Here is a 15,409-nt window from a genome sequence, read left to right as displayed (position 1 = left end):
TGCCGCATGCTGGTACGTACGTAGTAGCCTAGCAACCTGCCGCATGCTGGTACGTACGTAGTAGCCTAGCAACCTGCCCATGCTGGTACGTAGTTGCCTAGCAACCTGGTACGTAACTGTAGTAACCTAGCAACCGGCAGCTGTACCATGAAGGGACCTGGAAAGGCGTGGTTGCCATGGTAACGGCAAATTTCCGGGCTAAAAGAGATCCGTTGTCATAGCAACCGCAAACTTTCGTGCCATATTTGGAAGATTTCTCATGAATAAATAATTATAAATTCCATATTTGGCAGTTTCTCAATTTTAAACTTCTGTTAGTCACACATCTCTCTGGGACATATTGTAAGTATGGAAAGTGAGCTCATAGAGCTGATGACCAGCAACATCTAACAGTTGTTATTCAAGGCCCAGACACTGTCCAACTACTTGTACTTCGAAGTATGTGTACTTGGAAGTACAAGTACACCCGTTGGGCTGATGCACAACACTACAAGTTCACATTGATGGGAAAAAGGATTTAAGAAAAAAAATGATGGATAGGAGTTTATGGCTATGCAGTGACAAAGGCACATGAGTGTAGCATGTAACTCAGGGTAGAACATGATGAGATGGGAGTGAATTTCATCATCATCATCATCCATAGCACACTTGGATGCGAAGACAAGCGACAGTGTTATGAGTTCAATAGCAATGATCAGTGACATCAAGGTCATGTGCAAAAGAGCTGACAAAGATGTGAAGATTTCACGAAAACTCAGGAAATCGAATAGCACTTCAAAGGATCCAAAGCATGCAAGAAATCAAACCCTAACCAATGTCAAAGGATCCACTATGAGTCATTAATATGATCGGAGAGAAGAGGGAATCAAATGAACACTGTCACATGATAGTGTCATCACCTGCTTGGTGCTCGAGGGAAGTTGCCACCATGGTCTGCAGCACCTTACAAGTAGTCACAATATAATAATTATAAGTTTACATAGCTTGCTGATTCATTCCTAAGTCTGCAATAGTCAAGAATGCATACTGGTTAAACAAGACTACGATTTCCGCCAATACCCTATTTACTGTTACCACAACCACTGCTGCTGCTGCTGCTGCTACCATGACAACCATCTCACTGCTGTTGCAAAATGCTGCTGGCATGCCAGCAATCTCACCGCTGCTGGTGTCGTCAACGTTACTGCCGTCACCGCCACTGCTGCCACTGACACCATCAGAACTGCCACTGCCATCGTCACGTACCGCTATCGCCACCACCGCCAACACCACAGCTATCATCGCTAATATCATCATCATCACCACTGCCGCTACCACAGCTACATATAGTCATGTAGTCATGTACCATCGCCACCAGTACCTCAATCACCACCAGCCACAGCACAGTTGAAGCTGCCGCTACTGCTGCTGCTGCTGCTGTTTCAGGTGGATTTTCAATAAAAGTTCTCTGCCATGGCTGCTGCTGTTGTTGTTGCTTCTGATACTGTTGATGTTGCTGCTTCTGATGCTGTTGCTGCTGCTTCTGATGGTGTTGCTGCTGCTTCTGATGGTGTTGCTGCTGCTTCTAGCGTTGTTGTTGCTGCTTCTGATGCTGTTGCTGCTGCTGCTGATTTCACTTCTGGTGTTGTCACTCAGGCACTGCTTGTCTTATCGCTACCACCCTGACCACTGCTATTGCCACTCTTGTTCCCTGACCACTGGCTATTTTTCTGATGCCTGGGCACTGCGGAGTCACTTCTTGTTCTTGTACTTCTGCAGCAGCATGTTTGACCTGATCACAAGTAAACAAACTAGGAAGTTTTGCTGATTCCTGACTCTGGATTGTTGGTTGTTCCTGGAATCAGCCAGTACACTCCCTCTACTGTCTTCGGAACAGATTGCTCCAAATATGCAAGATGGGCGGCAATTGAGTTCCGAACAGCAGACAACACTCACCCTTAATTGACGGCTGCCTGCTAATACAAGCACGACAATCAAAATACACACACACACACAATACACACACACCAACACACACACACACACACCTCTCGTCAAATTCATGCACACGCACGCCCCTGCCCTCCTATCCTGATTGACCCCCCCCCCCCCTGTGAAAATGTGGCTCCCCTTACTTCTTCATCGATTTTTGTTTTTTTTCATGCTATTCAACGAAAAATACAGTCGATAGTCACTACTAGACGGTTCATGAAGGCACTTTTGTCTGTGATGAAGTCGGGGGTTCGCCCCATACGTTGCATTTTGTTTGGCAAGACAAACAAAAATGGAAAAAGGGTTACAGGCTAACTGTTTCCCATGCCTGCCCCCCTCCCCCCCCCCCCCCTACTACATGTATTTTGACTTGGCTAGAACCCTGAGTAGTGTACTTGTTCATTGGCAGAAATTGGTCACTACTTCTTCCCAAGAGAGGGGAGAGAAAGTCAACACTGATCTTGAAAAGATGAATCAATTGGCTATTGAACTTCCAAACAGTAAAAAATACTGAAAAATTCCCAAACACTGGGTTGACTTAGAAATTATCCCACTAATGGGTTTATCACACCGCAGTTAGTGGGTGAGGAAAGAGTTGCAGAAAAGGTTTGATGGTATCACGGAATCCGTCCCAGGATAAACGCAATGCTTCATACCAGTGTAGGTAGCTAAATCAGAGTAGATCTGATATACACCTCACTAGAACCATTTACTACACAAGAGTTAATCTAGCAGTTAGTCATTAGTAGCCTGTTGGTAAACACGCATGTCGACTTTGAAGAGTGTGCAACTCGACGATCCCCCAGCCCCCAGCGGAATTTTTATATGAAATCAGTTTTTTGCGGAAGTTTGGCTCACTGATGCCATCATGCGTAGCCAGAGATCAAAGTACAAAGCAGTTGTACATAGCAGCTACTGTCGTTGCGGCAGAACAACACACTATAAATCAATGTGTCCTTAACCTGATGAACTCTCCCCGTAGCATACACACTGGATCATACTTCTAATAAAGAATGACGCCTGCAAAAAATTATTCCGTGGGTGACATCATCACAGATCGAGATTGGAGTTGCACACTCTTGATTTATATGCACTCTTGATTTATATGCTCTCTTGATTTATATACACTCTTGATAACATTACGTATAATCTCCATTATACGCCCAGCGCTTATATTTTTTCAACCAGTCCGGACCCCGGGCTTATATTAGAGACTGGGCTTCTACAAGAGACTGTGCTTATATTTTTTTCAACCACCTGGTACATGTACATATTGCCTATTATTTTGCATTTTATCAGTAGCAGAAAGTTTCCCAGCAGGTACCGAGACTGCATGCAGTTTGGTGCTTCCTGGTACACTGAGGGAGTCTGATTTTAAGATCTCGGGGATCACAGACTTTTACCACAGCAATCAGCACGTGGGTGTATGTGACACTTTGTGATGTCAAATATGCATGGACATGATCCATACAGTTCTTCATTATATGCCCTGCGCTTATATTGGCGACTGCGCTTGTATATCTTCGAAGCCCTCTTGGAGTGCGCTTATAATAGAGACTGGGCTTCTCCAAGAGACTGCGCTTGTAATAGAGATAATACGGTATAATATGTGGGTCATGAAGCCAGTAAAGGTGGTAGGTGCAACATTGCATCTTCAAGCCGCCGAGTCTTTTTTTCACTCGACCCAACCACGACCTGGCATGAATGCAACCCACAACCAAACCAACTTATGCACAACATGTGCCATGTACCGTACCTGTCCTGTCCTATTCTGTCGAGCCACTGTAGCAAGGGTCACATGGGCCCCAGAGGGGCAGTAGAGGGAAAGAAGTAGCACGTCGACTGATATCACCTCAAGTGCTGAAGCAGACGGAAGCGGCGCTAACAGATGCAGGCGTGTGTGAAGTCATTTTACTTTGATGATGTGGGACAATGACAGGTCCGAGAACAGCGAGGACGGTTGCGGCCTTCAACGGACATGCACACACATTGACAAACACGCACACACACACACGGACACACACACACACACACATTCACGAGGACATTCACATGGGCGCACATGCAAGCACTCATACACACATACGCACATGTACACACATACCATGTACTATGTATACCATGTATACGCCCGTCGCAAGAGAAGCACGCAAATCTACAAATGCACTGGATGTGCACCCACAGATTTTCTCCTATAACAACGATAGCGAACAACATCTGAATGAGACAGATCAAGACTTGCGTCAGATAAATGTATAATCCACACAACTGGCGAAGCCATGTGAATCGACCACCAATGCACACCTGGTCTACACCACACGGAGTACATCGGCATAAAACGGCCAAGACAGTTACCTATGCACACACTACACTTGCTGGGGTAACCAGTATAGACAGCACGCTGCTTTGATAGAAGCAGACACGAGGAGCACTGGTACCTTGAAGTAATATTGGAGTTCTTTACCAACCAGACTCGGGTACTGAATACTGGATTTCATCCCGCGACAGCGCGTCCACTACAGCGCGAGGCATTTCAGCGCGAGGTAGTGTCAGCGCGAGGCACTTCAGCAGGAGGTAATGTCAGCGCAAGGCACTTCAGCACGATGTACTGCCAGCGCGAGGTAACGTCAGCGCCAGGCACTTCAGCGCATATAATTATGTCAGCGGGCCGGGAAGCACTTTCGCGCGTACTATAGTACGCAGTATCGTACGCATTACCGAACGCACGGAATTAGTGGTCTCGTCTGCACTCTCGCTAGCGGGATTTCGTGATTTGGTGATTCTTTGACAAACTTGTTTTCACATAGTTCAATTCCATTTTTGAGAGTTAACTTGCATAGGAAAATTAAGGAAAATCATGGCCTATCCTCGAAAATACTGTGTCTTCTATAGGGCGACTGGTGTACATGGCAGTGGTAATACCCCGTACAAGTTATCAATAGTCATTGACAGTCACTAATAGTCACTAATAGTCACTAATAGTCACTAATAGTCACTGATAGTCACTAATAGTCACTGACAGTCACTAATAGTCACTAATTGGTGCCCGTACGTACATTAACATGTACGGCGCTGAAGTGCCTCCCTCGGAAAAAATCTTGGCTGAAGAAATTGGCGCTGACATGTCCTGCGCTTTAAAATTTCGCGCTGAAATCATTGGCGCTGTCAAGACACGGCGCTGAAATGGCACCGAGCTGAAATGCCTCGCGCTAAGGCAGTCGCGCTGAAGTGCATCGCGCTAACATGGACGCGCTTTCGCGGGAGGTTACCGAATACTGGGAACCCAGAGCCAACAGACATACCAACAACCTCAGCCATGAAAGCTATTATAGTAACGACACACTGGATTGTGGAACCAAAACTAGTCCAACTTCCAAATGCTTTGGCAAGAAGGTAGCCTTCCAACAGGTTGGACACACATACATACACACACACACACATATACAAACACCACAGACAGACAGACACACACACACACACACACCTTGACCTTGACCTTACCCTTGCCCATTGCGTAGCAATGATAGCGCATTGTTATTTCTCCAGTCCACGACAGAATGACTGATGGCGTTTCAGGTCGCCGCTTCGACGGAACATGCGGCCGCAGGCACAACCGTAGCCAGCAGCAGAGGGTGCCTTGGGTGGTCGACGAGCAATGGTACGTCACTCCCGACGGTTCTGGGCTGCATCATACCATCCACATGCTGGTACCGGTGGCTCAACCGACGCACAGTCATCCATAACGATGTCCCTCCATCTCTTGCGTGGACCATGCACCGGGCGCGGGGCAGGTAGGTCACCGAAGAGAACACACTTTGGCAACCGGTAATCCTCCATCCGTGCCACGTGTCCAAGCCAGCGCAAACGCCGTTCCCGTATGATGTGACCAATGCCCTCAGGCACTCCAAGGGTCTTTGCAAGGGCTGAGGACGTTGCGTGGGTCTCCCATTGCTGCCGTCGCGACACTCCAACGATAGTTCTCACACATTGATGGTGGAAGAGGTTGAGATGCCGTAGGTCCGAAGCCTTCGTTGTCCAGGTCTCCGCGCCATACAGGAGGATAGAGAGCACCACGGCAACATACACGCGACGACGGCACTGCAGACTCAATGACTGGTTCTCGAACACGGCTTGCTTCAAGCTACCAAAGGCTTTGCATACCTTGCCTATGCGGGCCTGGACGTCATGGCAGGACAAACCATCGCGGTGTATGGCACACTGCCAAGATACACACACACACACACACACACACACACATACACACACACACGCAGATGAAATGAGCCCAAACAGACGCACCGTAGAGCCAAAATGGACATGTCGAGTGGATCACCAACATGTACATGATGATTGTATAACCTTGGCAACAAATTCCTGTGCATTGGTACACAATGATGTATGTTGCAATCACAATGCTCCCCCCCCCCTCCCCCCCCCCCCCCCTCCCGACCCTAGGATCTGTCCACACGGACTCTACAGTGATGGATACTGCTATGCCCCCCCCCCCCTCCCCCCAAGGATCTGTCCGCAGTGATGGATACTGCTACGCCCCCCCCCCCTCTAATCCTGGGCTTTGCGCACATCTTAATTCATGATGCATGCTGTTATCCCCCCCCCTCACAATTGGCTGGGCTCTGCAAACAATAATTCATACTGCCACTTTCGAAGCACATGTACTCTCCCTCCCCCCCCCCCCCTCCAGCCGAAACTTTGACTCTTCACTGCATGCCGGTAAACTCTCACCCCCCCCCCCCCTCAAAAAAATTGTGCTCTGTAAAAAGTTGTGCATGCTGCTAAACTCTTACTCCCCCCCCCCAACCTTTCACTCCTTTGACTCCGTCACTGCCCCCCCCCCCTCCCCCAATGAAAATGTTCACTCCCTGCACTGTGTGCTTCTGTGTGATGTCTACTTTTCACCATTGTCACCACCCCAGCACTCTTTGTGACGTGTAAACTAGCGCAATCTATTCATCTGTACCTCTCCTTCTCGTTGTGATTGACTTAGCACTTGGGATAGTTGTGTCTGCTAGGGTTCATAACACCTCCATTCTGCACTATTCCTTTTGTGTTCATTCTTCACAGATGTGAGTTGGTTGAGTGTCCACACCTTGTGCCAGTATCTTCTCTAGAAAAATAGCGCTATTCAGCTTAGGCTGCATTCACACACGGTACAAAACCGCATACCACAAGTACAAGCATCATGTTCTTTGAAGTGGGCATGGAAACATGCGCGAAAAGTGAAAAATAACATCAACCGTTCAAAGCCATCCCGGAGCGGCTTTGAAGGCGGCTTTGAAAGCGGATTTCGTCTTTTAGTTTTCAGGCAAGTCGAAACGAGTGGCTTGGTGTGTCGAGTGCACAGAGTTTTTGGAGAGTCCGGTACCATGCCTCGAGTTGTCCTTTCTGCCGAGGTGGAGCTACGGCTGATAGAACTATGGGGAAAATACCAGCGAGAAAAAGTGGAACTATGATGAATAGAGCTGTTGCTGAGAAGAGGATTGCAGATGAGCTATCTGTACGCTAAACAGCTATCCGGAGGTGATCAGAAAATGATATACACGACCGCAATCGTTCACAACTCGAGCAAACTCAGACGAATACACCAGTTGTGGAGACGTTCCACCGAGATCATGCTAGCTGACCAAGAAAGAGTATTTTTAAATTTTGAGCCAAGTGCCGCACGGTGCGCTCAGCTTATGCAGAAATCAAGTCCCGCTCTTCGCCATGGGTCACGCGGGTCACTTTTTACGTGATTGGCATGCACTGCATTTGACTGTGTGAATGCACAGGCGTTGCAAGTGGCTTGTACGGTCATGTAAACGCGAATGTTTGTACCGTGTGTGAATGCAGCCTTGACCCCTTCATTCAACAACTCCTTCTCCTCTGATGAGTTCGCGCAACTTTCTGGAACAAAACAACACAAGTAAGGAGCAACACTACTCGCTTTTGCGAAGTGTGGTTTGTGAACTGTTCGTGCTGTCGTCTGCAAGCGTCGTGTGATCTCGTTGGGTGAAATGAAAAACCTATTACTCTGGGCTTTGTGCACAACTTACTTTGTGATGCATACCGTTATCCTCCCCCCCCCCCCCCCCCCCCCTCTGAGGGACCTTGGAGGGAGAGAAGTAGCACGTCGACTTATATCACCTCAAGTGGTGAAGCAGACGGAAGCGGCGCTAACAGTTGCAGGCGTGAGTGAAGTCATCACACTCTGATGACGTGGGGCAACGAGAGGTCCGAGAACAGCGAGGACGGGTGCGGCCTTCAATGGACATACACAGACATTGACAAACACGCACACACATACACACATACACACACATGCACACACATGGACGAGGACATTCACATGGGTGCACATGCACACCCGCACACATACATATATGTACACACAAATACACACACACACGCACGCGCGTGCACACACACACACACATACATACATACACACAAACACACACAAACACACACACACACACACACACACACACATGAATGAGCCCAAACAGACGCAAAGTAGAGCCAAGATGGACACATCGAGTGGACCACCTACAGTCAACTTCCCTAATAACGACTGCGGATATAACGACAATTCGCGAATAACGACAGAATTTCCATGCCCAGAGCAAAGTCCCATCTACCAGTTTACATATAATGAGACTTTGGGTATAAGAAAACTTCGTGAATAGGGCCAAACTAAAAAAGGTGTGTGGTTCGACTAACATGGACATTTTTTTTACGGGCTGGCGGGCGGATTTTTTTTTTAAAATATATTTGTTTGTACATGTAAATACACTGTACTGCCTTAAGACACCCAGTACATCGGCATTATTACGCAGTGTTATGCCATACATGTTGTATAAAGGGATCACTGGCTAATACTTTGAAACATTGTGTGGCAGAAAACGAGGAAAGTGCAATCTCGTCTGTCCTTCATCCCAAAACAGAAGGCCGTCCTTAATCTGGAACGAGGCAATCACTCTCAACCGGACGGTCACTTCAAAATAAGTCTCGCCAGTATGCCGGTGGTCGTATCGAGTAGACTCTACTACCAGCACAAGGCAGCAGTCGTACCACTCACTGCACTGCACTGCAGTACAACTACAAGTCAAGTCCAAAAGGAGCCGCCTGTGTCCGCAGATTCACGCTGCACAGCACATAGACGTGGACGTGTTCAGTTCACGTACGTCAGTCACACGACAGCCCGCCGAAAAAAAAGTTACGGTCGGGCTGAAAAATGTACGGTCGGTCGGGTGAGTCGAACCACAGACTTTTTTCAGTGTGGCCTAAGGAGACTTTTCTGATGCCCAGCCGAGTGTCGTTATACGCAAAGTGATCTGTACATGTACCCCTGTCAACAAAGTCATGTACATTGGTACACAATGATGTATGTTGCCATCACAATCCCCACTCCATCCCCCCCCCCCCCTCCCTCCCAACCCTAGATTCTGTTCACAGTGATGGATACTGCTACGCCCCCCCCCCTTCTAATCCTGAGCTTTGCGCACATCTTAATTCATGATGCATGCTGTTACCCCCCCCCCCCCTCACAATTGGCTGGGCTCTGCAAACAATAATTCATACTGCCACTTTCGAAGCACATGTACTCTCCCTCCCCCCCCCCCCTCCCTCCAGCCGAAACTTTGACTCTTCACATAATGGTGCATGCCGCTAAACCCTCACCCCCCCCCCCCTCAAAAAAATTGTGCTCTGTAAAAAGTTGTGCGTGCTGCTAAACTCTTACTCCCCCCCCCCCCAACCTTTCACTCCTTTGACTCCGTCACTGCCCCCCCCCCCCAATGAAAATGTTCACTCCCTGCACTGTGTGCTTCTGTGTGATGTCTACTTTTCACCATTGTCACCACCCCAGTACTCTTTGTGACGTGTAAACTAGCGCAATCTATTCATCTGTACCTCTCCTTCTCGTTGTGATTGACTTAGCACTGTGGATAGTTGTATCTGCTAGGGTTCATAACACCTCCATTCTGCACTATTCCTTTTGTGTTGATTCTTCACAGATGTGAGTTGGTTGAGTGTTCACACGTTGTGCCAGTATCTTCTCTAGAAAAATAGCGCTATTCAGCTTAGGCTGCATTCACACACGGTACAAAACCGCATACAAGCATCATGTTCTTTGAAGTGGGCATGGAAACATGCGCGAAAAGTGAAAAATAACATCAACGTTCAAAGCCATCCCGGAGCGGCTTTGAAGGCGGCTTTGAAAGCGGATTTCGTCTTTTAGTTTTCAGGAAGTCGAAACGAGTGGCTTGGTGTGTCGAGTGCACAGAGTTTTTGTTAGTTTTTGGAGAGTCCAGTACCATGCCTCGAGTTGTCCTTTCTGCCGAGGTGGAGCTACGGCTGATAGAACTATGGGGAAAATACCAGCGAGAAAAAGTGGAACTACTTCAGTATGATGAATAGAGCTGTTGCTGAGAAGAGGATTGCAGATGAGCTATCTGTATGCTAAACAGCTATCTGGAGGCGATCAGAAAATGATATACACGGCCGCAATCGTTCACAACTCGAGCAAACTCAGACGAATACACCAGTTGTGGAGACGTTCCACCGAGATCATGCTAGCTGACCAAGAAAGAGTATTTTTTAAATTTTGAGCCAAGTGCCGCACGGTGCGCTCAGCTTATGCAGAAATCAAAAGTCCCGCTCTTTGCCATGGGTCACGCGGGTCACTTTTTACGTGATTGGCATGCACTGCATTTGACTGTGTGAGTGCACAGGCGTTGCAAGTGGCTTGTACGGTCATGTAAACGCGAATGTTTGTACCGTGTGTGAATGCAGCCTTGACCCCTTCATTCAACAACTCCTTCTCCTCTGATGAGTTCGCGCAACTTTCTGGAACAAAACAACACAAGTAAGGAGCAACACTACTCGCTTTTGCGAAGTGTGGTTTGTGAACTGTTCGTGCTGTCGTCTGCAAGCGTCGTGTGATCTCGTTGGGTGAAATGAAAAACCTATTACTCTGGGCTTTGTGCACAACTTACTTTGTGATGCATGGTGTTATCCCCCTCCCCCCCCCCCCCCTCTGAGGGACCTTGGAGGGAGAGAAGTAGCACGTCGACTTATATCACCTCAAGTGGTGAAGCAGACGGAAGCGGAGCTAACAGTTGCAGGCGTGTGTGAAGTCATTACACTCTGATGCCGTGGAACAATGACAGGTCCGAGAACAGGGAGGACGTGTGCGGCCTTCAACAGACATGCACACACATTGACAAACACGCAAACACGTACACACACACATGCACGTGGACATTCACATGAGTGCACATGCACGCAGGCACACACATATACATGTACATGTATACACACACATACACACACACACACACACACACACACACACACACACACACACATACTTGTACTTGCTCACTGCCAAAACTGGTCACGTGGGTCTCCCCGGGAGAGGGGAGAGAGACTCAAAAGGAATCTTGGAAAGATGACTCAATTGGTTATTGAACCGCCCAACGGTCGACACCCCCTGAAATCCCCAAACTAGGGTGGACTTGGAATGATCCCACTTATGGGCTCACCACACCTCAGTAAGTGGGTGAGGACAAGGTGCAGAAAAAGGATTGACGGCATCAGGGTATCCGTCCGGGGATCCAACTGCAGTTACCCCTGCCCCCAGTGAAGGTAATACTTGCTACTAGTGTGGGTGGCTAAATCAGAGTGGATCTGATATAAGCTTCACTAGCACCATTGATTACACAAGAGTTAATCTAGCCAGAAGCAGTCCATGGTTAACAGGTATGTATACTTCAAAATAGAAAGTAATATACTTCAAATAGAAAGTATATGAACCCTGAAACCAACAAAGGTGGTAGGTACAACAATACACCTTCACGCAGCCGAGCCTGTTGGCAACAGACCCAACACTATCTGGCATAAGTGTACCCACCAACCGAACTAGCACACATACACACACACACACACACACACACACACACACAGATGAAATGAGCCCAAACAGACGCACAGTAGAGCCAAAATGAACACGTCAAGTGGATCTCCAACATGTACATGTATAACCCTGTCAAAAAAGTCCTGTGCATTGGTACACAATGATAATATGTTACAATCACAATGCTCCCCCTCCCCCCCCCCCCCCCCCCACCTCCTCCTCCAAAAAACCCCTAGGATCTGCCCACAGTGATCAATACTGCTACGCTCCCCCCCCCCCCCCCCAAACAAACCCTAGGATCTGTCCACGGTGATGGATATTGCTACGCCCCCCCCCCCCCCCCCAGGATCTGTCCGCAGTGATGGACACTGCTACCCCCCCCCCCCTACACACACACAAAATACCCTAGGTACTGTCAACAGTGATGGATACTGTTACGTCCATACACACATGCATGTACGCACATGTGCACACACACACACACGCACAGATGAAATGAGCCCAAACAGAAGCACAGTATGGGCAAAACCTTCTTGAAGATGCATACTGCTATCCCCCCCCCCCCCCCCCTTGCCAGGGCTCTGTAAACAATGATGAATACTGTTGGATGGTATTTTATGCTGGTACGGTCAACCACCACTTGTGGGGTTTTGGGTGGCTCCTGTGATTATTTTCGAATTTAAGAGCCCAAACCATTGCCTTTTATTGATTCACGGGGTACCTGGGACAAAGAGTGGTACAGTCAATACAGTAGTGACCGTACCGTGTCCGACGTCCCTGCCCCCCCCCCCTTCCCAACATACATGCCAACCGTCCAGGGTTTCCAGGGACAGTCCCGGGAATAGGGTGTTTGTCCCGGGGTCCAGGGATGTCCTGAGAAAGTCCAGGGATTGAGATGGAACTTTTGAAATCGAAGTTCTCCTTTTTAAGACGCTTTTTAAGGGTTTCCTCGAACTTGTTGATCCGTTGTAAGTGCACACAGCACGTACTTGTAGTAGACAACAAAACAAACATGTGGAACTGCAACGGATCGCTGGTATAATTGTACTCAACGGAAAGTTTACTTGTGCAGTTATAGCTGGATGCAATGACATCCATTTTGATTGAGCAGCAGCCATGAAAATACATCTGCTAATGATGGATGTTTTTAGGAATGGGTTTGCTCCCACAATGGAGAGTCTCTGCAAGTTTGTATCCCTGGTGATGTTTGTGCCTGGAGAGCACTATAATGAGTGGTGCTCTTCAGGCACAATCTTCCTCAGCCTCCTGAAGCTCAACTGATGAGGGGTGAATTCCCCGAAACACTGTGTATGGAGCAGGGAGTGGTGCTTTCTTGCAGGTTTGCAGAGTCAAAAGTTCGAAGGACTTCTCGTGTGCTCTGGATGGCAGTCGTGAGTCAGTCAAGTGTCAAGTCGAGTCGGTGGAATAGCGCGAGCTCCTGCGTGGGAGCAAACCCATACCTAAAAATATCATCGCCGAAGTCGCAACCACTATTTCGTAATGATGGATGTGGTAAAAAAATGGTGTCCAGGGAAAATGGGCAGAGTCAAGGGAATTCTGCCTCGTTGTCCAGAGAACTCAAGCCTCAAGGTTGGCATGTATGCACCAACCCTGGGCTCTGTACACAATGATGCAAGCTGGTATACCGTAAGTATGATTTACTGCACGAATACAAGCGAGTACAAGGGCAATACCGGCTGATACATGACCGAACGGCGTCAGCCGTGAGGTCATGTATCAGAAAATGGAGAGAAACCTTTCCGACTTTCTCAGTCTCCCGACACACTTGTTCAGCGGTAAACGTCGTTTGTGGTTTTGAAATTCTCTATTTCTTTACGATATTGATGGTGTTGTTGTTCATGATTGAGCATTGCGTGTAGGAACAGGAACTGAAACTGGGAGGGGCTCCACGACTTCGTCTCGAACGCATTCAGTTCGTCAAGTAGTTCGTCGGCTGCTCATCAACGCATCAATATCGATGTCAATGTTGCATTCACCTGCTGAGGCGACTGGCTCAGGTGGCTGGAACAGGTAAGTTATTGTCCGCTCAGTTACATGCGCGCGTGTGTGGTCTGTCATTCTCGTGCTTTGTAGTTTGTAGTCAGATCAAGTTGCTGTTTTGTGTTTCAAATTTTAAACTCCAAACAGTAGAAGCTTGATCTGATCACGAACCACAAAGTCCAAGAATGACAGTCCGCATACGCGTACACGTAACTGAGCGGGCAATACCGAGAAATACAGCCCGCTGAGCAAGAGCGCTCACTTATCCGAAATAGCGCCCAGGCCCATATTAGCGAACAGGCCCATATTAGCATCCAGGCCCAAATTGACGCCCATGTTCTTGACCTTCACTAACGTTTCCGCCCAGGGGTTTATGATGGGCTTTTACGGTACCCAAACCCTGGGCTCAGTACACAATGATGTATGATGAATATTTCTACCTCCCTCCTCCCCCCCCCCCCCCCCCTCACCATGAGTTCTATAAACAATGATGAATAGTGTATACTGGTCCCCCCCCCCCTGCCTCCCACACACACACACACACATACCAACCCCGGGCACAACCCATAATGTAGACTTTGTAATCTTAGCATGTCATGCACATAATTTTCGTACAGGGATATCCATACACATGAGCTGAGCAGAATTCTAGCTGAATATCGTAACTTCAATCACTATTGTCTCCAACCCCCACTCCTAACTGGAACTTTTCCTTCAAATGATCATTTCGATTTCCATCTCACAAGATGAATGGTCACATCACCTTGTGAGTGAAAATCAAAATGATCATTTGAACAAAACTCTAATCTTCCTGTTCCAACAATTAGTCTCTGTGGGGTATGAATTAAGAGCTGAACACCCTTGTTGGGGTAGGTAGCCGAATAGTGTCTTGAGGGCAAATCAGTGTGAAATTTACGAAGCACAGTTGTCCTGGTTGTGGTGGTGGTGGGGGGGGGGGGGGGGGAGGGGGAGCCGTGCTATACCTGCCTTGTCTGGAGCAACACAACTTGATCTACATGATTAGAGTCACATTGTTTCTATTGGATAAGTAAGGATGAGAGTAAGGATGAGTGAACGCTTCAAGGATTGTAAAAGCATAAGTTTGGAGGCCATGCCACACTATTGGGACGTATATTCAAAACTTATTTTTAGGTTAGACCAAGCTCACTAATTATGCGTTCTTCTGCTCACCTTGTTCCCCAGACCATCAACACTGAGACTCCAAGTTGTAGTAGATATCAACATCAAGTCCACTGTGACCACTGTTCCAAGCATACAGATGTCATGAGTGAAGAAGGTTATGAGAGTGCTGAATGGCTAGAAAGTCTACGGTATGCCACTGGTGAACAGAACTAACTATACAGAGAGTTACTGTGAAAATGAAGTAGCACAATCACATACTTTGTGAGTTGGTGCAACGGTGCAAACACACCGAGAACAAGTACAAGATCACACTTATATGGTTAAGACACTGCAGATATAGACAAGTCAACATAATCTAACACTCTAGGCGCAAACGAC

At 47.8% G+C, this 15,409-nt stretch overlaps 1 long non-coding RNA gene across 1 annotated transcript; it reads right to left on the bottom strand.

Moving 5' to 3' along the window:
* Positions 1-510: 510 nt before the first annotated feature.
* Positions 511-6,182, bottom strand: LOC135826057 (uncharacterized). Its single transcript, XR_010555202.1, has 3 exons — positions 5,473-6,182; positions 3,728-3,938; positions 511-1,952 (listed from the first exon to the last, which is right to left on the bottom strand). It is a non-coding gene; the product is annotated as an uncharacterized LOC135826057 (long non-coding RNA).
* Between the last annotated feature and the right edge of the window lie 9,227 nt (positions 6,183-15,409).

This window comes from Sycon ciliatum, chromosome 10, assembly GCF_964019385.1.
Source record: "Sycon ciliatum chromosome 10, ocSycCili1.1, whole genome shotgun sequence".
Lineage (NCBI taxonomy): Eukaryota > Metazoa > Porifera > Calcarea > Leucosolenida > Sycettidae > Sycon > Sycon ciliatum.
This window is presented reverse-complemented; position numbering and strand designations above follow the sequence as displayed.